Source organism: Carya illinoinensis, chromosome 5 (assembly GCF_018687715.1).
Source record: "Carya illinoinensis cultivar Pawnee chromosome 5, C.illinoinensisPawnee_v1, whole genome shotgun sequence".
Taxonomy (NCBI): Eukaryota; Viridiplantae; Streptophyta; class Magnoliopsida; order Fagales; family Juglandaceae; genus Carya; species Carya illinoinensis.
Window position 1 is genome coordinate 15,421,725 of NC_056756.1, and position 26,663 is coordinate 15,448,387.

Sequence of the window (26,663 nt, forward strand, 5' to 3'; positions counted from 1 at the left end):
TGGAAAGTGTTACGTGGAGAGGCAGGGACACATTAGAGTTAAGTAGGAGAGTTGAGGTGTGGTCGGTTAGCTGGAATTGAGAGAAGTCAGTGGGTGCTTAATGTGTTGTGCTGAAACTGAAAAAAGAAAGAAAGCAAAGTCGGCGCATGATTAGAGAGAGGCATGTGAGTGTTGTGCTGGAATTGAGTGAAGAGCAAAGTCGGTGCATGATTAGAGGAAAGAGAGCCATGCTTGACTTGTATAAAGCAATGGATGGTGAGAGAAACGTGGAATTAGAGGAAATTTTCTGGAGGTATGTAGCCGTGTTGGACTTGGTTTGAGTGGTTTGAATTGAGGAGAAGAAATCGGTGCTTGATTGAATAGATGAAGAGGCGTGATTGAAGCTTTCCACCGTATTGGACATCATTGAAGTTGGTGGATTGGCTCTTTAAATAAGGGGTGTAGTTCGAAGGAGATAGAGGGGAACGTTCTGTTTTTGTTATGTTCTTTGTTATGTTCTTTAAATAATTGGCTCTTAGTTGTGTTTGGCATTTTTTTACTTAAACATTTTGTTTGCTTGGAAGCTTGTTTTTTTTTTCCTTTTGGCTTCAATGCTTTGTTGTTTTAGAATTTTTATTAAGTGTATTAAGAATTGTTCTAGAATTTTATTTCATTAAGTGTAATACCTTAATTTCTATCAAGTGTGCTAGTTTGTTTCATGAAACAAAAGAATTGTTTTAGAAGTTTTCATTAAGTGTGCTACCTTAATTTATTGCAAGAAGGGTTTGGTTGAGAGCTTTTGTTTTTGATTTTTCTGAAACATGATAGATGGGAGTAGAGGGAAGAGCTTTTCATTCGTAAAGTGAAGTGAGTCGGTTTAGATTTATTTTTCTAGAGGAGATTTAGTTGGTTTGAATTATATTTTTCAGAAAGTGAAGGAGAGAGCTTTTGTTTTTGTTTTAGTTAGGTAATTTATTTGTTGTTTACTTATTTCATGTTATTTATTTTTATTGTTTCTTTAAGCTTTCATTTAATAGTGATTACAATTGTTATGTGTTATTTTGAGAATTTGTGATTTAAATACAAAGACGAATTCTAGAATCTTGGTTTTACGCATTTTCAATTTTCAGTGCATGTTTTGTCAATTACTTTCTAATTTAGTTTAATTCTTAATTTAGTAATTTCTGAGTTTAATCTATTAGTCCTTTACATTCCAATCCGACAATCAAAATCTAAAAACATGAATCTAGTCCATGACTAGTACCCTTTTCCATCTATTGCACATATCATCATCTTGTTTTCTCTTTGTGAAGTTTTTCACATTTTTCAACGAGTTTAATTTACTTTTCCTGAGGAGACGATATAGGAATTTATTCCTAATTATTACACGACATTCTCCTGTACTTGAGATAGCCTTTGTGCTACTCATTTTTGAGTGAGTCAAAGCTCCTCCTCTATCTTCCTCTCTTCTCTCATTTCTTAGTTTATTTTTCTTCTTTTAAGGTGGAAAAAGTCAAATCTATAGTTTTCTAGTCACTCTTGAGAAACATGTGCAGTACAAGAAGACTCCCAGGTACAAACGTTCAGAGGATAGTGGTGGGTTTGCAAAATTTATTGTGAGTGGTCCTCACGCGCCACCCATTCGGGAAGCTTTTCTCACTACACAAGCCGGATCACTGGAATCGCCCCCATCAAATCTTTCAAATCTGACTTTTGTGGCTGAAAAGAGACAAGTTTGTTGTCTTCATACATCGTCACAAATTCTAAAGTCTACCGGTGTTGATTCAAACTGTAATTGTTCTTATTTTCCTTATTGTATAGTAAAAATAAAAAAGGAGTTCATCTCTTGGACGGTTTGTCCATAAAATTTAAGTCTTCTCTTTCTATGAAGGGTGAGGTTGAGCCTTTGTTTAGGCAGTGTTGTCTCTTAGATGTTCGCCTCCAGAGAGCCTCATCAATAGTGAAGTCCAAACCAGTCTAGTAGTTTACTGGTGGATTTCCACATGATTGATATGAAGATACCTCCACATGTATTCGGTAATACATGTCAGTTTCTTTTGATAAATGAATGATGATATCCTAAAAAAAAGAGTTAAGTATGAGCATATATACTCGTAGTAGCCCAAGTTTAATATCAATATAATTGTAGCACATTGCTAATTTACACTTGATACACACCAGCAAATGCCCAAGTATGTTACACCACATCGAATCATAAAGATCATTGGGATAAAATTAGTGCATGTGTTAAGCATACCAAAAATCTATGAGAGATTAAAACTCACTATACTAGGATGAAAGTGAGAAAGACAAGGTTTGATAAAGACAAGACTTGATCAAATCTAAAGAGAAGATGATATACATATATATATATATATATATATAAAGTTGGATCGATGACAAGATATAAAACAATGAAAATGACTTGAAGAAGTGGGAAGCACAGAGACAGTGATCGGCTTCCTTTGAGAGATAGGATGGACTTATGAGAGGGATCGAAGAAAAGAGCTAGAAGCCTCTAGACGATTATATGGAGAGAACTCCATGAGAATAATTGTAGAGAGTTTAATGAGAATGAATAGTTTATGTCAAACTCTATTTGTGGACGTAAACTTGAGTTTGGTTTGGTCCGGTATTAATTTTATTTTTTTTAAAATCGATTAAAATCAATCAAGTTCTGGTTTTTCTTTTTTTAAAACCAGACCAGACCAGTTCATATATATATTTTAATTTTTTAGATTACATATAATTTTTATTTATAATATATAATTAATTATATATAAAATAGTTTTGTATTATATGATAAATTACTAATTAATATAATATTAAATTTTAAATTCTTGTATCACTATAATTTATTGTATTAATAGTTATACGAATATTATATAGTGCATATTAATAGTTATATTAATGCTATATCACTATATATTACAATATGCTATAATATATCACTATATATTACAATATGCTATAATATATCACTATATTATATATCAATATATAATATAGGTCTACTCAAGCTGTAATTAGATCCGAATGCACCAAATGGACGAAGAGAAGATGTCATTAATTACAAATAAGGGATTATATTGTTACCAAGTCATGTTATTCAGTTTGAAGAATGCAGGGACAACTTATCAGAGGCTAGTCAACCGAATGTTTAAAGACCAGATAGGAAAATCAATAGAAGTGTATGTGGACGACTTATTGGTAAAAAGCAAAGAACCCGCCCAACATTTGGCCAACCTGAGAGAGGCATTCACGGTCTTACGTCAGTACAAAATGAAATTAAACCCAGCAAAGTGTGTGTTCAAGTTGGATTAGGGAAGTTCTTAGGGTTTATTGTATCCAAAAGAGAAATTGAAACCTCACCTAAAAAGATTGAGGCGATCCTAAACATGAAATCACCCAAAAGCCTAAACAACACCTAACGATTGATGGGTAAGGTAGTTGCCTTGAATAGATTCATTTCCAGGTTGACAGACAAATTCCTCCCTTTCTTCAGGGTATTACGCAAGATACACCCTTGGAATGAGGAGTGCGATGCAACCCTTGAGAAATTGAAGCAACACTTGGCCAGCTCGTCGCTTCTAAAATATCCCAGAAAAGGTGATGTACTCTATGCATATTTGATGGTTTCCCAACACTCCATCTCAGCCATCTTATTCAAGAGGAAGGTGCCACTCAACTACCTGTGTGCTACATAATTCAAGCCTTAAGAGGAGCAGAGATAAGGTACCCACGAGTGGAAATGTTAGCTTTTACCTAAGTGATAGCAGCTAGAAGATTATGCCTATATTTTTAAGCCCACACGATAAAGATACCCGTGGAAACCCCACTGGCAAAGGTGCTGCAGAGATCAGACAACTCAAGAAGGTTAGTAGGTGGTCGGTTGAGTTAAGCGAACTAGATATAGAGTATCTGCCATGAAAGGCAGTGAAAGGGCAAGTATTGGTAGACTTCATCATCAAATTCTCAGATTTCCCTTTGAAATTGCGGTAATCTTGACAGGGAAGCCATGGGCTCTCTTTATAGACGGCTCTTCTTCTCGAGCAGGAGGAGAGGTAGGAATCCACATAGTTAGTCATGAAGGCCATGAGTATTATTACATAGCAACCTTTACCTTCAAGATGACCAACAACAAACTAGAGTATGAGGCACTAGTGGCAGGGCTTTCGATAGCCACAACATTAGGGGCAAACAAGGTAGATGTAAAATCAAACTCATGAGTGGTGGTTAACCAGGTGTTGGGGTTGTACGCCACCAGAGATGAGAAGTGAAAAACGTATCTAGTTCAGGTTTGGGAGGTGTGCATCCGATTCTTATAATTTAGCATATCCTAAGTACCCTGAGAAGATAATGTAGTGGGTAGTGGCAGACAGATTGGCAGGTGCAGCATCAAGGATGAAGGATGCACCTCTCCCTTGGCAAGTTGAAAAGAGAGTCGTTGAAGTCCCAGCCATAGGAATAGAGTTGTGCATGATGGGCTCAGACATCCCCGAGTGGGCCAATGACGTGGTTAAATATCTTGACTTAGGAAAACTCCTAGAAGGAAAAGAAGAGGCAAGGAAAACAAGAAGGAAGGCGGTAAGGTTTATGTGAATAGATGGGATTCTCTACAAAAGGGGCTTTGCAACCCCCTTGCTTCAATGTATCTTCCCACAAGAAGCACAATATGTTTAGGCTAAAATACACAAAAGAATATGTAGAAACCACTCAGGCAGGAAAGCCCTAGCCAGGAAGGCGGTATGAGCTGAGTATTATTGGCCCAAAGTACTGAGAGACTCCCGAGAGTTTACAAAAAAGTGCCTTAAGCTCCAGACATAGGCTCAAGTCCCCCATGCCCCCCTAAAGGAGTTAACCCCTTGGTCGTTCACCTAATGAGGAGTTGATCTAGTTGGATCTCTCCTGCCTGGAAAGGGGGTGTCAAATTCATGATTGTGGCAATCGATTATTTCACCAAATGGGCAGAGGCAAAGCTGTTGGTGACCATAATGAGCAAGGTCGTAACAAAGTTCTTGTGGAAAAACATCATCTACCAATATGGCATTCCACAAAGTATAGTCTCAAACAACAGGTGTCAATTTGACTCAGATTATTACCAGGAATTATGCGTTGAGCTAAAAATACGAGTTAAGTACTTCTCTCCAAGGCACCTAGAAGCAATTGGACAAGTAGATGTGACAAGCAAAGCGTTGCTAACAATTCTAAAGAAACTCGCAGACAAGAAAGGGAATGGGTGGCAGAATTGCCAAGCATACTATCTGCTTAAAGAACAATAGTGAAGACACCCATGAGAGAGACCCCATTCATATTGGTGTACAGGTGCGAGGCTGTACCCCCAGTAGAAGTAAGGTTGCTAAGTTTTTGAACTCGTCACTTCTTGACGGACCAAAATGACAGATCTATGGAGGAGCACCTCAACCTTTTGGAAGAAGAAAGGGAGGCGGTCGAGATTAGAATGTTGCACGAGAAGAAAAAAGCTGAGCAATACTTCAACAAAAGAGTAAAACCTAGAATGTTAAAGATACCAAACTTGGTCCTGAAGGAGAGCGGAGTCACCACCAAAGAAGGAGTCAAGTTAGGACCTTGTTGGAAAGGACTATATGTGGTAGTGGCTAACCACAAACTAGGGTCCTACCGCTTAAAGGACAGCTAGGGCAAAGAATTACAACACCCTTAGAATGCTGAGCACTTGAAGAAATTTAACCCGTGATAACATTTTATTCTCTACTCTTGCAGCATTTTATTTTTGCAATTCTTTTTTATGTTTGTGGATCATTTGTTGAAACTCCATTATTATTTTCTCCTATTATGAATAAAGTACTCATTCCTGCCCCGTGTTGTTCTAAAAAGGGCACGGAAGTCAACAGACCATGCATCCTTAAACACCAATGTTGAGTCTACAAAACTCGTGGTGCTATGTAAAAAGAGCGCGGAGGTCAACAGACCATTCCACCTTTAAACACCAATGTCGAGCCTAAAAGACTGGTGGTGCCCTATAAAAAGGGAGTAGAGGTCAACAAACCATGTCACCTATAAACACCAATGATGAGCCTAAAAGACTCACGGTGTCATGTAAAAAGGTCACGTATGTCAACAGACCACACCATCCTTAAACATCAATGACGAGTTTAAAAGACTTGCGATGCCATGCAAAAAGGGCGCAGAGGTCAACAAACCATGCTGCCCTTAAATACTAATAATGAGCCTAAAGGAGCCACAGTGCCATGTAAAAAGGGCGCGAAGATCAATAGATCACACCACCAACATCAAGTCTAAAAGACTTGCAGTGCAAGGCAAAAAGGGTGTAGAGGTCAACAAATCACGCCATCAATGGCAAGTCTAAAGGACTCGCAATGCCAGGTAAAAAGGGGCATGGAGGTCAACAAACCACGCCACCTTCAAAAACCACTACATGCAGCAATAACGAAAAAGGGAAAAAAAACCAAAGGGCCTGCAGACAACATCACCCCAATGCCCACCTAGCGATAAAAGTAAAAGGTAAAAGGAAGGCAATCAATGCAGCAAAGGAAAATCACATCCCAAAAGACACAAAAAATACTCCAGGAACATATAGAGCTAAGAGGTCCAAAATGTTTATACAAAGCCAAAATGGTTGTTCATCTGAGTTACAAATTTTTTTTTTTCAATTTCAAGAAAAATTCAATCATTCTCACTGCCATGAGGCAGGTGAGGAGGAGTATCCCTAGAGGCATTAGGCATAGACTTTCAACCAAAAGTGTTAGTAAACTGGCAAGAGGCTGCATCAGTCTAAATCTAAGCGCCTCAAATCAGCAGAAGGATTCATGAGTAGATGGGACCTTAGCCTTAGTATGCCAGCACCATATCCGTAAGCAAACGCATGGTCTCTCACTGCAAGGGCAAATGCCAATTAAGGGTGCAAGCGAGTAATCTCGCCCCAGGCGGCAAGTAGCTCAACTTCTAACTCCTTCACCCGAGCAGCTTTCTTTCTAAGGTGAGCATCTTTTGCCACAAGATCCTCATGAAGCTTTCTTTGATCCTTGTTAGCATCTGTTCAACTCTTTTTGTACTACTCATGCTGCTGTTGTAGCTCCTCTAAGGAGCCACAAACCTCAGAGAGATCAATCTCAGCCAATCACCCCTTCTCCAATGAAGCCGCCAGGTTTTACATAAGTCCATGGTTATGATCCTGACAATTGGACAGCTCTAGGCGAACAGAGTCTAACTCCCCTCTAAGGGCTATAAGATCAGAGTTAAGGCGACCTCTCTCGAGCTCAAAATCCCTTTGAGTAAGGGAAAGTTGGGTATTAGCAGAGTCCTGCTTTGATTCTAGTAACTCCAAGGCAAAGTCGTCTCTAGTCTTCACTTTCCTGGCATAGCAAAGTGCATAACAAAGGTGAAAGACTTCATCATGAAGAATCTCCAGGTCCCCGTGTAGAGAGCAGACATAACCATCAACCTGCTCCAATGATATCTCCAACTCCGCCCTCTCGGCTTTCTATCGCTCAAACTCTTTCTTGGCGTGGAAGCCAAACTTGCTCCTCTCCCGAACTTCCTCCTCCAAATCAACATGATGGATGAACTAAGATGCTAAGTCATCGATGCCCTGCAAAAGATAAATACCAAAGTAGAATAACTAACACCAGCAAGCAAACCAGCAAGTAAGTGAATAGAGGATCATGAGAAACTAAGATTACCCCATAAAAAAAGTGCCCCAATCGATTGGCCATTTTGGCAATGGCTTCACTATGGGCAATAGTAGAGGAGGAGGACGCACCACCCTGATCCTCCTTTTGGCCACAGTAAGCATAAAAAAATTTTGCACTAGGCTACACAATAGCTGAATGAACGGAGAACGACCAAAACCTCCAATTGGGCGAACAGAACTGGTGTAAGCAAGATCCACATCACCCAAACCAAAGCCTTTCCCAACAAGGCCGCCCAAGTAAATGCCTCCCTCTAAAAGAGAAGACCCAGTGTCCTCTCGAAAAGAGGAAGGAAAAGTAGAAAGGATAGAGATTTGCTCGCCGTTGACTCCTACATTGAAGAAGGGAGTCTCTCCCCCGGAGATAGTAGTTGGCAGCAAATGAAGTGGGGAACTTCTAGCCTCAGCATCCTCATCAAGAGCTTCTACAAGAGGGGCCTAATTCTTGTTTTGTCGCCCCGACCGTCCACGCTGCCTGACGAGGTATCTTTGCGACCTTCTTCATGGGTAGCATTCTCTATCTCGCCGCCCTAAAAAAACTGTTTCTCGCCACTAGGGGTGGTAGCCTCCTCTTCACCCATGCTAGAACCTATCTCCCCACCTCCAAGCTCCCCACTAGTAGAGTCAAAACAGAGGGTAGCGACAACATTAGGACTCAAATCACCATCCCCTACCAAATTCTCAAACATGGGGAACTCAAAAATAGGGTTAGATGCCAAGACAAGCATCTGGTGACGAATTTTGAACTTAAATGTTGTAGCCAAGTCAGACAGAGCTTAAGTTGCAAAGTCCTAGGTGTCTCCAAAGCCTAGGGAAGTTGTGCATGCTGGTGATGTGTTGAAGGCAGAAGACAAAGTAACAAAAAGGGGAGTTGCCTTGAGAGGAGTGTCGCCTCTCTTTTATGAAGCCCTTTACTTTCTTTCAGGGGAGGAAGCATTTTTAGAGCGGGAGCATTTCTTTGAAGATTGTTTTGGTGAAGGAGGCAGCGCCACGGCCTTGGTTAGGAATAGATGACCTTTGACGTGAGAACGGTCAGGTGTCATCAAGAAGCAGTCTATATGGGCAGGGGCCAATAAGTACTTAGTCCAAAGATCATCGACATGGCCCTCTGCCCAGGCACGAACCATTTCAATTTGGGCTAGCTCCCATTTGGACAAGGATTCTGGGGCTACCAACAAGCTCTTCTCTTAGGGGATTTTGCCCCAACCGGCCCTAATTGGGAATACCTGCTGGAGAGTCTCCAAATTTGGGAACTCCCAACCAACATGAGAAATCAAGAAAAACTTTATGGTCCATTTTTTAGTGTTCAAGTGGCGGGTCTCGAAGTGAGCCAATGCCTTTCCTTTACCTTCCTTTCAAAAACTCAAAATGTTGCCCTTAGCAAATGGTCGTAGGTGGTAAAATGCCAAGAACTCCCTACAGTCAAGTCAGGGTATTCTTCTTAGGTAGGTTCAAGACCAATGCGAAACACAACACAAGCGTAGAAAAGAACCTTTCATCTGTGGAAATGAAGTTGAGCAGAAGCAATGTGAAGAAGGTCAAGGAGGTCGCGTATGGGGCGACATAATGGGAGCCTCGGGCCGTGTGTCAAGGCACATATAGTTAGAGCAACCTTGCCGCCAAAACCTTCTTCATCAACGCAACCATAGTCTAGGATTTCCAGGTGAGCTATGTCTAAAATACCAAAGTCTTCTAGTAGATGCTTCAAATCGCGAGACCTAAGAGAAGAGTGCCACCCATACCCTTCAAAGGTTGCGACATCCAAGACATGAGAAGATTCCACATCGGTGAGACAAAAAGAAATGTCATGTTCGGCCATTGAAAGGCGAAAAGGAAGTAGAATGAGGAATATGAAGGGAGTAAGTAATCGCAAAAGAAGCAAGGAAGGCAAATGAGAAGCAAAATGAAAAAAGAAAGTGTCGTGCAAATTGAATTGGGGATACATGGGGCCAATGATAGGAATCATTATGACTCGTGAATCGTCAGAACAGGAACGGGTGAACGTTACCCAGTAACCATCGCCACGTCCTAGACAACTGAAAACTCATCTCTTAATTCTTGAAAATTGGAAACTGCGAGATATAATATTTAATGGGCTAGCGGGGTGGCCCATCAAGTTCAGTAAAGTGGCTAGCAGGGTAGGCAAATTGCTCGGGGTCATATCTGGATCACTCATAGCCCAAAAAAAGAATTTATAGCTTTGGAATCCGCACAATCATAAGGAAGTATTAGTTAATGATGAGTTCCCCACGCTTATGAGTAAAGGGAATTAGCGTGTTAACTAGAGAGTCTAATGTTGGCCTAGCCCAATCACGAGTGATCATAAATGGATACAGCTCGAGACACAGGCTAAAGGCCCCCAAAGACTTGATACTCTTCTGGTTAGTAGGATGGATAAGCAATAATATGGCAAGTAGATTACCCCTGTTATCTGGATAAACTAAGTGAAGATAATCAAGTCGCAGTGCGGGTATGTACCAATTTTGAGTTTTAAAGAACCGATACCGCACCAGTCACACCCTTAAACCTGTACTTCTAGTTTTACCAGTTTCAGTTTAGTTTCTCAATTTTAATCATTTGCCATAAAAGAAATGCTGCCAGGTAAAGAAATCTACTATAAATATATAAGTTTTGCTATAACAAAAAATTTTCTGTAGAAAAATCTGCTATAAAAATATAAAATCTGCTATAAAAAAATATGTTGTGATAATAATTAATATGCTAGTGGTTACATATATGCGAGTGATAATATATTATATGATGGTTACATAAACTTTTTATATGAATTTATATGATCAAATGTATAGAAATATATTTAAGAAAAAGAATATATATTATAATTTATTATGCCATAAAATGTATTTATCCTTGATGTATATAGTTTATATTAATAACATATGATCAAACAAATGTTCATGTTTAAGATTAAAATTCTTAATGTTATATCAAATGTTACATTATGGTTTATAACATTAATTTTATTATATTAAGGTTTATATCAAATGCTTAATATTATATTGAATAGTATAGTAATTTTATGTTATTTTATTATTATGAGTAATAGGATTTTAAAATTTAGTCTTATATTAATCAGCAATTTATCATATAATATAAAATTATTTTATATCATGTATAAAAATATCATGTATAAAAATTGGTATAAAAATATTTAATATACTATAAAATAAATATATATAAATATATATATAATCTGGTCCGGTCCTAGAAAAAGGAAAATCGGTTCTGATTCCAGTTGGTTTTTTAAAAGATGAAACCGATACTAAACCAAATCAAACGGTCGATTCACTTTACCGATTTGGTTTTTCACCCCTACACTGAAAGACCAAGAGGCATGCTTATCCAAGTGGTCAGGCGCCTCCCTTCCCCAAAGGAGGTCACAGGTTCAAGTCACCTCCATTCCTCAAAGAAGGTCACCAGTTCGAGTCTCTCAAAAAGAACTTTAGTTGAATTAGTTTTTGAAGTAGTGTGCCTCTTTAGCCTAGTGCAAGCCTTAGTCCACCCAAGCATTATGCCTCTATGGCTTGCGCACAAGACTTGGTCTGCCTAAGCATTGTCCCTCTTCGGACAAGTCGTGTGGATAAGTCTTGGGCTTATGCCCAGGGGTAGGACCTTGTGTCCATTGGTTCAAATGGGGCTGTGTGACCCTTGAGCCCTATCCCATACTTGTTAAAATTAGAGCATCAAACCCCTCCCCCCCCTTACCATTGAGCCAATTCATTTAGTTATGATTGTAATTCACGAAAATAAATAATTATCTACATTCAATAAGTTCATATATTTAATATCACAATCTATAATAAATATAAAAACACACAACTTATATTGTGATACTAAAGTTTTAGCCAAATATTATTATCTTCATGCATACGAGAACCTATCTTTCATCTTAAACCTTTTATTAGCATAAATATCTTAAATTTCTAGAAAGTCAAAGGTGACTTAGCCTTAAACCAAGACTTTATTCATTTATTGGTTTGGATCTTGATAATTGTTGTAAAAATGGAAAAATGTGATCAATTTATATTCATATACACATAATCAACGTGGCTACAATCTGACAGAGGTTATTATAAAAAAAAAAAAAAAAACATGAGCTCAACACATATTTCAGAATCAGGGTTTTTCAAAATCTGAATATATCTGGATTTCAGACCGAGTCTGACCCGACTTAACTTGGGCCGAGCTCCAGCTCAGATTTGAGACTTAGATTCCGGTTTGGATGTACCCGGATTCCCAGATTGGAACCCAGATGAATAGTCATATGCCTGAGTAACATTGCTCCATTTGATTGTTAATATATTTTGAGATTTTAATTTTTTTTTTCGTTTTATATTTTTTTAATATATTTAAATATTTTTAAAAAATAAATAGTATACCAAAACACTAAAATTTACTTTTTTAATGATTAAAAAAAATGTAATTAACGGTTAAACGTGAAGCGGCAAACTAGTGTTTTCCTATGATTTTCACTTACGAAACCACGTTCAATGATAGATCTTTTCGTCCTTGCTCAGTACGCTCAGTAAGCAAATAAATTTTCGCCCTTTATGTCCGAAAGTGTCATTTTTTTTTTCAATTACGTTTGAGTAGAGAAATAAAATTGGATGAATTTAAATAAAAATTAAAAATTAAATAAGATATTATTAAAATATTTTTTTTAATTTTATTATTATTTTAAAATTTTAAAAAATTAATTACTTATTATATTTTATATGAAAATATAAAAAAATTATAATAATAAAATAACATGAAAATATATAAAATACTTTCTCTACAATGGGGGTAAAAAATTTCTTCCAATCTTTTCGTGACCTTCTGTTTTAAAATTCAAAGCTATAGATACATAGGATGTGAGTCTGCGACAGCTTTTTGCCAGAAAATAGATAAAAGAAAAAGGCAGAACAAAAGGTTGAAACTGTATTTAAAGGTATTTAATCAGGTAATAAATTTTCTCTGATTTTTGCAGTTTTATGGTGCCTTGGGTGTGATGAAATGCGCGTTCACTGAGGGGTTTGGATATAAAAATTTAAATTATTTTATTTTATTTTATCTTATACAATTTTGATAATTTTTATAAATTTTAATATAAAATATAATAAATAATCCGATTTTTTTAAATTTTAAAACAAAATTAATAATAAAAAATTATATTATAATAATATTTTATTCAATTTTTAATAAAATATCTCATCTCATCTGTGTAATTAAACGAAACATAATTCACTACAACAAAAAACATATTTTGGGACGAAAATTTTCGTCCCAAAATATATCGATTTCGTTCCGAAAGATTTTTTGGGACGAAAAAATTTCGTCCCAAGGTCGTCCCAACATCACTGTCCCAGAAGATATATTGGGACGAAAATCACAATTTCGTCCCAAAATATATCTTTTGGAACGATTTTGAAAGTGACCGTTCGATACCGTTCGAACGATGGATTTTTTTGTCACGGTTAAAATTCGTCCCAGAATTGCGTTCGAATGCTTCTCATATACCGTTCGAACGTTTATGTTTCTTTTGAACGGTTATCAAGATACGTTCAAACGATCAGTAGAAATACGTTCGAACGTTAAATGAGACGATCGAACGGTATAAGAGATCGAACGGTGATGATCAACGTTCGAACGATATGGTAATGTCATGCGTTTGAACGGTTTTTTGTGCATCTGGTATCGTTCGAACGGTTTGCGAGTTGACGTTTGAACGTTACATTATCGTTTGAACGGCATGCCCATTAATGTTCGAACGTGACTCGGTCGTTCGAACGGATATTATTTTTATTAAAACCAATAATTATAAAAAAACTAAATAGACATCCATATTATTTGAAAAATATAAATTAAGAACTGTTTAATTACTCACAAAAGTTTTATAATAAGTGCGAAGAAATAAATAACCATAAAACTAGCATTGTTCATACATAATTAGATAATGTCATAAGCTAGACGTAAAAAACCATCAGTTGGTTAGAGGCCTGTACTGTTGCATAAGCTGTTGCATTTGGAGTTGCATATCTCTCCTGAACTCTGCTTGTTCTTCTTCATGTTGTTTGAGGCGTATCTCCATGTCTCCTTGTCTCGCCAATTGAGCCTCTAACTCTTGTTGTTTTGTAATCAATTCTTCAATTCTACGATTCGCATTCTCTTGAGCTATAGAGGCAGACCCGGAAGAAGAGGAAGAGGGAGAAGGTTTTACACAGCGACCCAAACCCCTCAAATATCCTGAACGTTCACCCAGAACTTGTGTAAAAATCTCAAGATCTGTATTTGAGGAATTTTGATCTGACGCAGATTCAGCACGCAGGGCAACCATTTTATCCTACACATAAGATAAAGAGTTAATATCATCATAAATATTCAAATATATTTATTTAAAACAAATTATAATACTTACATAATTTTCACGGGCATCAGGATGACTCCACTCTCCATTACGATTAGTATGTGATGCAGCATATAATTTTGTCAGATCATAATTGGCATCTGAATCTTGCTATAATAAAGATTTGTTAAGATATAAAGTCATTATGATTGATATATTCAGTTAACTATATACAAATGAAAGAATAGCAATACCAATTTTTTAGAGAGGCGGTGGAAAGATCTTGAGCCTGCATGATGAGTAATCTTCAATTTTGATCTATTTGTTTTGTTTATAGAACTTCGCTCCTACATAAGAATTGAAAATATTAGAAAGCGAAATTAAAAATAGGACTAAAATAATTAAATTAATTATACCTTATATGATGAATCCTCAAACATGTCACAAAGTTTTTCCCAATCAGAAGGTTGCACATCTTGAAAAGGATGTTGGCGTGCTTCTTCACTATTCTCAAACTTATTATAATGCTCATGACACCTCGCCTTATACTTGCGGAATGCATTACTTATAAGCTCTTCCACAGTTTTACGCTCCTCTCTCCGACCAAAATTTAATTCGAAATCATCCTTACAGAAAAAAGTTTGGACAAAAATATTATCATTTATAATATTCTAACTTTAAAGTAAAATAAAATTATAAGTCCAATTAAATTTCATTTATTAAACATTACCAAACAACGCTTCTTGATAAGGTCCTTAACATCTTGGGGGACTTTCTTCCATGAACTTGTTGCCAAAGGTGCATAAGTTCGTGTAAGAGCACCCACATGCGATGCAAGCCAAGCTGCTGGTTGTCCTTCGCCTCCGGTATGTTCATCAAGAATGTTAACTTTGATCTTACCCACCTTACGATATTTTTCCAACGTCACGCCTCTCGTAGTGCCTCGACCTTGACGAGATTGTACTGTGAAGTCATCATGATATATAACATTATAATCAATTTTCTATTATAATCTTAATTAATAACTTTTATGACTATTAGAATTTTACCTTGTTCTGTAGAGTCAATCTCTAATGGTGAGTCTGAAGGAGAGCTAGGAACAGGTGGAGATGGGTTGCGTACTTCCTTTCTCTTCGGAGGCATAATTTCAAAAAACTGATACAATATTCATTAAGTAAAATAGTGCTCATCATCACGTAATGTGAAAATATAATTCGTCAATCACTATCTGTATCAGTATCATTTGACAATTCAGTCTCATCTTCTGTAGATAGTTCAGATGAATCAACACTTTGCTCAAGTGTCACATCAACAATTTCAGCCTCAATATCTTCTCTATTCAATGGAATCATCTCATACTGGCTCAAATCCACAAACAAATTAAAGACGGGCTGACTCTCTTGGTATGCTTCTTGAGTAGAGGCATCATCTTCTTCTTCATCTCGCCCTTCTGCCTGAGGGATAACATCATATATATTTCTTGGAGCATATTTTTGTACTACTCGCCATTGAGTTCCCAATTTCGGGTCATCTAAGTAGAATACTTGAGATGCTTGAGAAGCTAAAATAAATGGATCATCCTCGTACCATTTTCTTGATGTATTAATACTCAAGAAATATTCATCATCACGGACTCCAGTTCGAGGATTGCTTAAATCCCACCAATCACACTTAAACAGATACACTGCAAGCTCCCCCAAATATTTCATTCCAATTATATCAACAATCACTCCATAGAAATCAATATTTTCTCCATCATGACTTCCCTCAACTAGGACACCACTATTTTGTGTTTTCCTATAATGATCTCGATCTATTGTGTGATACCTACTACCACGAGAAATACATGCAGAATATCTTGTAGCCCGTCTCGATGGGCCACGCGCTAATGCATACAATTCATCTGATATATCGTTTGGATTATTGGCATGCATTTGTACAACCTACATATTAAGTAAAACGTCTATTATATCAATAAAAAAAACAATCAATATTTTCTATTTGTATTGAATGAAGTGTCGCATATGTAATGTCATTACCCGTTGTTCAAACCATCTCGGAAACTCCTCTTCATGTTTCCGGTCTATATCATTTACTCCTAGTTCCTTGAGCATGTTAATATGATCACTGAAATTGATGATTACCACATGTATTTTATATTATTAGAATTTTGCGAAAGTAAATGAGCGAATACTAAATTAAGAAAAGATTAATACTTACTTCAAGTAAATCTCTATGTCAGGGCAATTGTTCAGCACGTACCACTGAGCTTTCTCAAACTCTCTTCCACATAAGTCATAACCACGCACTGCACCAAGTGGACGTACTTGTTGGGAAAACACGGAAAACACATTTCGTTGTCTTGCTCTGTCAACGTCAAAGTTTCTTTCTGGCCGATCAAACCTAGTGTCAACTCTGTGGAAATATTTGGAACAGAAGGTATGCCACTCATCATCAATATATGCTTCTGCAATTGATCCTTCTGGGCGAGCTTTATTACCAACTGTTCGTTTCAACTTCCCAAGAAATCGTTCAATGGGATACATCCATCTATACTGAACTGGTCCTGCAAGTCGAGCCTCACGTGGCAAATGGACGGCCAGGTGAACCATGACATCGAAAAATGACGGTGGGTAAATACTTTCTAGCTTACACAATATGATGGGAATTTCCCGTTCCATTCGATCCAAAGCTTCTACATTTAATGTCCGTGCACATAAGTCTTTGAAAAATAAACCCAACTCAGTCAAAGCCACGCGCACGTCTCTAGTCAAGTACCCACGTATACCAATAGGCAAGATACGCTGCAAAAGGACATGACAATCATGACTTTTTAACCCAGTTATTTTCCAGTCATTTGTTCGCACACACCTTGTCAAATTCGAGGCATAACCATCCGGTAATTTAATTTTCATTATCCACTCACAAAAAGTAGCCCTTTCATTCCTTGACAATGTATACCACCCAATCGGCATGTAAACGGACGAACCATTTTTTTGCAACTGCATTTCCGGTCTTATTCCCAACCGCTTTAAATCCTTCCTTGAGTTTAATGTATCCTTCGTTTTTCCTTCAATTGACATCAATGTTCCCAATACGGATTCGCATATATTTTTTTCAATATGCATAACATCAAGACTGTGCCGTAATTTTAACTTTGACTAGTATGGAAGATCGAAAAATATACTCTTCTTAGTCCAATTCAACTCAGAAGTAGCTCGTTTTCTCTGTCGTTGTTTTTTACCAAATTCATTACAACCAACATCTACAAATTGTGCAAGTAAATCTTCACCAGACAAATATGGTGGAGGTTGGCCCCATTCAACAGTACCATCAAACATTTGTGAATTTTCCCGCCATCTATGATCACCAGGTAGAAATCGACGATGACCCATGAAACATAATTTTCTCCCGTAAGTGAGCCATTCAGATTTAGTATGTTTGTTACATGTTGGACATGCCATTTTCCCCTTAGTACTCCAACCTGACAAGTTTCCATATGCTGGAAAATCATTTATTGTCCATAAAACCGCAGCATGCATCTTGAACGACTTGCCTGTTAATGAATCAAATGTGACAACCCCATTCTCCCACAAATCTTTCAATTCTGCAATCAATGGCTGTAAGTGTATGTCTATATCATTTCCCGGCGATCTCGGACCTGGAATGAGCAAACTCATCATGAAATATGGATCTTTCATACACTTCCACGGTGGTAGATTATACGGCATAAGTACGACTGGCCAAGTACTGTGACTAGTACTCATGTTCCCAAACGGATTAAATCCATCTGTTGCCAACCCAAGTCTCACATTACGTGGTTCTTCTGCAAACCATGTATGCTCCTTATCAAATTCCTTCTACACCTGAGAGTCAGCAGGATGTGATAAAATATCATCGTTTCTAACTCTGGCTGATGAGTGCCATATCATGTCTGCAGCTGTTGCACGTGACATATATAATCGTTGTAATCTAGGTGTCAATGGAAAGTGGCGTACTACCTTTTGCGGCACATTTTGTTTGTCAGATATCCATCTTGACTCGTGGCATATGGGACATTCGTTCAACTGCTCATTCTCTTGCCAAAATAATATGCAGTCATTCTTACATGCATGTATTACGTTGTAATCAAATCCAAGTCCTCGTTTCAATTTTTTTGCTTCATAGAAGTTACGAGGAAGTGTATTATCTGATGGCAGTGCCTCCTTAAACAACTCGAGTAACATATTGACAGCCTTAATTGATAATCGGCACATTGATTTTATGTGTAGCAGTCTTACGGTAAATGACAACTTACTGTGTCTTCTGCATCCTGGATATAGCTCACGTTGTGACTCATTCCACAATCGTGCAAAAGTATTATGACCCCCATCATTTGAACTTGATGTGTCCGTGCCACCTTCATTCATAAACATTCCCGCACCGATGTCACCTAACATTTCTTCCATATCCTCATCATACTCATCTCCAACAACATCTGGTTGTACATCTTCATCGATAGCTTCTTCTTCATGTGGAGCATCGAATGAAGTTGGATATGGTTCCCCGTGTAAGACCCAATCAGTATAACCCTTGTCAATACATTTTACAAACAGATGCTCTCTCACCAAGTCTATCTTATGAGAGCGCAAATTCCTACATTCTTTACATGGGCATCTAATACGTCCATCACTATCACATGTACCCAATGCAAACTCTAAGAATTTCTTAACACCTTCAGCATATACGTTGTAATTCTGACCCAAACGATCGCTAACTCGCATCCAACTCTTATCCATCCTGACTATCTTCATTATAAACAATCACGTGTGCATCAACAAACAAGCATGTATCATGTATCAATCAAGGAGTATGCCACCTTACACCGGGTAGTTGGTCCTATCCCATTCGGAACTGTAAGATCATAGTCGCAAACCTATCCTCTATAATCTGTCACGCCCAACAAAATTTCGGCAGCATCTCCCCATAGTTCTCCAAATATGCTCGTCTGGTTGTGTGCACCGACTTATCCATCATCGATACAACATCACCGAAACTGCATATCCGGAGAACAAGGGATAAATCTGCCAAAATCTTAATGCTAGACGTATAACAGATATAGCTCGATAGTTTGCGAGAATGATCTTACAATTCCAAACTGTCCACTCTGGACAATTCAAGAGTTATCAATCTTTCAATTAAGGCGGATTGATAACTCTCGAACGGGTCTAAGGCTAATATTGATGAACAAGCAATATAAGATATGCCAATATTTAACATGTATCAAACAAATAATTCAACACCATAAATAATTAAGTTTTGTAACAAATCTTAGATGATTTGTAATTTAATTCATTCTCATTTGATTATTTGAATCTTTTAAGTATTTAAGTATTATTAAATGTAGATTATATATATTTAATTTTTAATTACACTCCTGCATTTAAAATGTTAATTATTTTAACACTGCCCAAGAAATCGTTCAAACGGTGCTCGTGACCGTTCGATCTCCTACACAGTCGTTCGAACGGTACACGAATACCGTTCGAACGGTTTACTTCCAGAAATCACTCGTCTTCAACCTCCGAAAACCCCAAAATTCACAGTCCATATTACATCAAAAGATAGCAAAATATATGACGAACTCATGTAAGCAAACGAAAACACTTATATAAAAACTTAAATGAGGTCAAATTTAAGGAGAATACCTGATTTGGAGAGATAAAGCTTCAAAAATTCCAAACGGTAAAAACTCTTCACCAATTGGTAAAAACAACCTCTTAATTCGAAAATATAAGAGATTGATAGGAGTTTGTAATATTTGAGGGCTAGATTGAAGAATAATGGCGTTGGTTGGAACAAAATGAGCGTGGGAGTGATGCTCGGTCGACTGAAACGAGTCCGAGATTGTGAGGTTCTGTCGTGTAAATGCAGAACATTGACGTTCGAACGGTTGTTTAATGAACGTTCGAACGTCAAATCGACTAGCGGGAAAAATTTCCCCCCCTAATTTAACGTTCGAACGTGAAAATATACGTTCGAAGGCTAATAATAAACGTTCGAACGGTTATATCATACCGTTCAAACGTCAAATCGACTAGCGGGAAAAATTTCCCCCCCTAATTTAACGTTCGAACGTTAATATATACGTTCGAACGTATTATTAAACGTTTGAACGCCAATAGTAAACCGTTCAAACGTTTAAGTTATATTGTTACTTATTGTATTTTTTTTGCACTATACCTTTAAATATAATAATTTCTAAATGTACTATAGTTTAGAGCCATAGTAATATAACTATATAATATATAATCAAACATATATTATATAGTTTAGTAACATATATAGTATAAAATATCATATTACATCTAATATTATAGTCAAGTACTACATATATTAACCTATTATATATAACATATATATGGTATCATAGCATAGGGTTATATGTATAAAATGCATATATATATAATGTTTATTTCTATAATATTAATAGTAGATATTTAATAATAGAATATCTACTATTAATATATATAGTGTTATCTATACTAGTATATATATATGTGATACTAGTTAATATCACATATAATATATATGTTATATAAATACATGAACATAGCTTCATGTATATAGTAGTCTATATTATATTAATTATACTATATAATATAACTTATACTATATACTATATAATATTCAATAGTATAATATATTTTAATTAAATATAATATAATATATACTATATATATAAAAAATTATATATATAATACATAGTGTTTAATAATATATAAGTGCATTAAATATATTGCATTTAATATATTTAACAATTAAAATATATTATAATTGAATTAATTATTATATTTAATATAATTAATACCGAATATTGCATTTAAATATTTGAAAACCGATTAATTAGGGATAAATAGTAATATTTAGTTAATGCGTTCGAACGGTATAACTTACCGTTCGAACGGTACTGCATATATAAGCTCATCCCGACGTCATTTTCACGCATTTCCTCCGTGAAAAAGCCTCCAAACCGTCGATCTCCGCCGTTGAACGCCGTCTTCGCCGCCGTCAACAGTGCCCACTCGAAGCCCCTACCTCTAACAACCGGTATTTTTCATTTTTAAAGCATTTTACCGTTTAGATTTAGGTTTTTGATAGATTAATTGTTTAACTTAGGGTAAACCGATTTATACATCAAAATAATCGGTAGATTTGCATAAATCCATGTTAGGAACGTTTATTTAGGTTTCTATTGCATTTATTTTGGTGTAAAATCCAGGGAATCGAAGGATTCCATGGATTTCAATGGCCGAGTCGACTCGGCCTGGAATCCCGATCGGCACGAATATCGTTCGAACGCTATGCGTAGCGTTCGAACGATATAACTTAACGGTCGAACGGTCTGTCTGTAACCGTTCGACCGTTACAGTATACGTTCGAACGATATAACTTAACGGTCGAACGGTTTGTCTGTAACCGTTCGACTGTTACAGTAAACGTTCGAACGATATAACTTAACGGTCGAACGGTTTGTCTGTAACCGTTCGACCGTTACAGTAAACGTTCGAACGGTTTTTAATATTATATTTATATTATTAATATTGATATTGAGTGACATATTTATTGTTGATAATGTTGTTCAGAATATCAAATATTATTAAATTGCTGTTTGTTTCAAACTACTGTAAATAGTTCTTTATTGTATTTTTCTTGTTAATGTTATATATCTAGTTTGTAATTATAAATTTCAGGTTGATTATAATGTCTACTTCTAGACTGGCACGTAAGCGACGCAATCTTGGTGAGAGTAGTAGTGGTCCAGTTCGGGAGAGGACAGTTTCACTGGAGCGACCAGTGAAGATTTCTGATTTCCAGAGTCTTCTCTGGGAGGGTCATTCATTGCCCTCAATATTCAGTGATCGTGGTTGGGGACCTATCTTGGATGAACGGGAGGAAGCATGGGAGCCAGTCTCCTACATTGACATTGTTGCTGAGTTCTATAGAGAACTCGGCAGTGCCAGCGCAGATGATTCTGGGGCCTACAGTATCACTGTCCGAGGAGTACCCGTTGTATTTTCACTAGATGGACTTGCTGAGCATCTCGGTATTCCTAGGCTGCCAGATGCATATCCGAATGTGGTGCCTAGAGAGTCTGATCCTTCAGTTGAGGCGGAGACAGCTGAGGAGGAGGCATCAGTTTATACTGATGAGGTCGATACCCTTGCTGATCACGAGGTGAGGGATTTGGTTGTCGGTCCAGATGCTCCACCGTATGACGGGACGAAGAGCATCAAACAGGCAGATTTATCTTCTTTCTTTAAGATATTAAATTTGATAATTGCCAATAATATTGACCCTCGGCAGCACAAGACAGAAGTAGGCATTGATCGGACGAAATTTATAATACGGGTCGCTCGTGGCATTCCTATCGACTTGGTGGGGTATATATTCGATAGGATTCGATCAGAATCTCGGTACATTTCGATGGATATACTACCATTCGGAGTCCTGATCACCCGATATCTACTATGTGCTGGTGTTGTGCCAGATGTTGCTGAGCGTAAACGGGAGCCGATGGGACCGATAAACAGCACCACCCTCTCACGCAGCACGGGACACTCGAGACTGCGTTTTCGTGCACATGTTCCAGAACCAGTTGATCCTCACAGAGATGCACAGCCGGGAGATCATGGAGTCTCAGCTGCAGCTGCAGAGACATCTACACGGGCCGAGGCATCAGTCCACAGTGTTACTCTTGAGGAGATGGCTGACATAGTGCGTGCAGCGATCAGCGAGCAGACATCAGCAGTGATCGATGCAGTGCGTATGGAGATCCATTCTGCTGTGTCTGAGCTTCGTACAGAGTTTTCTGCCATGTCTGCGACTCAGGTCACCATCAGTACTCGACTGACACAAATAGAGGAACGTATAGCTGCAGTCGAGGAAGTGTGCAAAGACTTGGGGTCTTAATTACTTTATGATAAATTTTATTTATTTATTTCCTGTTTTTTGTGTGGACAATATTTTGTGTTTTGTAAATTCAGTATTTAAGTTATATGCAATAGTATTGTTTTATATTTTCTAAACTAATTCTTAATTTAGATTATTCATATTATTTAATTAACCAATTTTTTATAATTACTAGTTAATCTAAATATAATTTGGCAAAAAACTTAAAAAATTAAAACTCTGTCACCGTTCGACCGATTCAAATAACGTTTGAACGGTGAATATGCATCATTCGAACGGTTAATATTAACCGTTCGAACGGTTTATCAATTTACCTCCAAAATAATTTTGCCTATCACGCCAATATTACGTTCAAACGGTGAAAATTAAACGTTCGAACGGTTAATCATTAACGGTCGAACGGTTAACTTATTTGGGACAAAAATATTCGTCCCTAAGAATACCGTTCGAACGCGTTCGAACGGTCTGGCATAACCGTCGTCATTTTGGAACGAAATTCAAATTTCGTTCCTAAATCCCACTTTTTGGGACGATTTTAAATTCGTCCCAAAGTAATTTCGTCCCAAAAAAACATTTTTGTTGTAGTGATTGTCTAAAGCGTGGAGCGAACAACACGTGCTAGGTAAGGCTATAAATGAATAGAGTAACTCATGAACAGCTCAAACTCGATTCCTGTATATTCTATTTGAACTTGATTTATTTAATAAATGAGATGGTCATAAACACTAATATATGTTCGTATATTAAACTAGCAAAATTTGTATAAATTAGACTCGATCCGGATTAAATTTGTGAACAAAACTCATATAAGTTCGGCTTGAGTCGTTTTGAAACTCGTAATATGTTTTATATATGTATATGTTATATATATTACATTTTAGCTATATTTTATATGGATTAGAGAAAAAAAAAAAAAGCTATATTTTATATACTTAATTATATATTATTAATTTATTTATGGTTTACCTTATTTTATATAGATATGTTATGTTCCCAAATTGTGTATAAGATAATTTGTATAATAATATATCATACAACTATAACTATTGATTTATTATATTATCTATATTTATTAAATAGTTTAGTTTATTACATTTATCTTGTGTATTATTCTTTTAATTTATAATTATAAGTTATTTATATAAAAAAAGTTATACCATTACAATTTTGAATCAAAATTATTTTGTTGATTAGTTAAATGGTTTGATTTTTTTTTGTAAAATTTTAAACCTTTTTATAAATCAAAAGATAAGATTAGAAATTGCAAAATAAAAAATTGAGTTCGTAGCTCGACCTCGAGTCGAATTCAAACAACATTAATTGTTAACGAATCGAGTTCAAGCAAGAATATTCGAGTTTGAGTGAGTAAACATATTAATCGAGATTAAGTATCCTTATTCGAATTCGACTTGATTATGTTCGTTTGCAGCCTTACGGCCAGGCCATGGCCCAAGAAACGACTAGGGTGCCTATTAAAAGCTTGGTTATATACTGAGATAAAATTAGATTAAATAAATTAAACTGATTTGTAAATAGTAATGAAATTATTAATTTGAAATGAGATGATTTATAAAAATTTTGTGTGTTTGGATGAGAAAGTAAGATGAGATGATATGATTTTGGATTAGAAAATGATTTTAAAACTAGTGTTTGGATAAGAGAGTGTCTCTCAGTACAAATGAAGATATCTTTAAAATCAAACAGTCCCAGAATGTGTCTACCAAATGTGCACACTATTGGTAATTTTAATTTGAAAAGAGTCGAGTTGAAACTTATTATTGAGTTTTATTTTATATTCATAAATAATTTTTTTTTTAATTTTTTAAATGAATCCAAAACTGTTTACATGCTATTTAAAATTGAGAAAATAAATTGTCCATATTATCCACAGATTTTGACAACAAAAAACCAACTTTAAGTTTTCGTGAATATCGTTATATAATTTATATAAATGATTATATTCATATATCATAGTCACTACAAGAAAAACGGACAATTGCGACCAATTTATAGCAACGAAAAGAGTATTAGCAACTAATTTTGGAAAATTAATACTCTTTTCGTTGCTATAAATTGGTCGCAATTGTCCGTTTTTCTTGTAGTGAGTGATGATATATACTAGGAACATAGATTTCCTCTTATCTTTATATGATTTTATATTTGGAAAAACTACTTATATATTTAACAAGTAAATCGAATAGAATGGAAGTCAGATTGGTTTTAACATAGAAAAATGTGTTCTAAGTTGTATATGTATTCTACCTTGGCGTTAATGTTTGACCTTGCAAATTTTGAGAATGAAATTTATTTTAAGGGAGGGTATTGTAAATAATAGTTGATTTTACTTTCTAGTCCTTACTAAATACCTTAGTTAACTTTTATTTAGTTAACTCTATTTTAATTTTTTTACTGTCAGTTAGTTAAAACTCATTTGTATAAAACTCAATGTGATTCCGCAAGTAGAATAATAATAGAAGTATTCATGCATGTAGACTATATATATATATGCATATGTATGTATGTATGTATGTATGTATGTATGTATGTATAGTCTTGGAATGTATATATAGTCGGTCCTGCATGCATTGAAAGGGACGTTCCAGGAGCCTGAAACAAATGAGTCAAATGACTTCCCGAATCGGCCGGCCGCTCGTATGGAAAGTTGTAAAAGAATTTGATTTAGACTATACTATACTAGTCCAATCATTTTCACCCGTAACAAAGAAAATGTTTTCCCTGTATTAATTACCAGAAAATTTATAAATAATTATCAGGCTGAAGGTAAATCTGGAAGGTTCAGCTGCCGGTAAGATGTTCTGGATCATCGAGTGTTTTACCAGCTGCCGACTCGGCCTGCATTCATCTGACGTTGCCGTCGGTTTGGATATAGTATAGAACCCTGCTATGGCCACCGCTAAGAGTTTCCGTTGGGAGTTTCCGTTAGGTCAAAAAAAAATTTTTTTGATTTTTTTTTACATCATTTTTTAATACTTTTAAATATTTAAAAAAATATAAAAAATTTATAATAATATTAAATAATTTTTTTCTAACCACGAAGAAAAAGAAAAAAGTAAAAAAATAAAAAGCTGGGAGTGGTAGCTCTCAGCGGGAGATCTAGTATTATTCTATAGTATATATTATAGGATCCTAAATGAAAAGAAAAGGAAAATGTATTGATCATCATGACGATGTTATATATCATGCTTATCTGGGGTCATGAATTTAATGAGAGATCGATATATTTTTGGTTGAAGATTCTATTTACTCTTATCTCCTTCATATCACTTTTCCTTTCTTGGGTACTCATTCGAGGCATAAGTGCAGCCACTCAGGTTCACGATCGCTCGCTGTGATACGTTCTTGCAATGGATCATCGATCGAGAAGGACCATCACCTAGAGCCCTAGCAAATTTAGTACTAGTGGAGCAGATGCTAGCTATATATTTTGATGATCTTTATTGTATTTCATCACTTTCTTTTAAATTTCTTCTCACCTAATTTCCAGCTCTGCTACTCATCAGAAATTCAGATGATGGCAGCTTCAAGCTGATGATTTTCTTTTTAGCCATGATCGACTAAATTAATTAATTAATTCTCATGCAAAAATTAAAAACAGAAGGTTTCTCATATTAAAATGTGTTATCACCACAAAAAATTTGATAAAAATAAATTTATAAAATAATATGATTTTATATAATA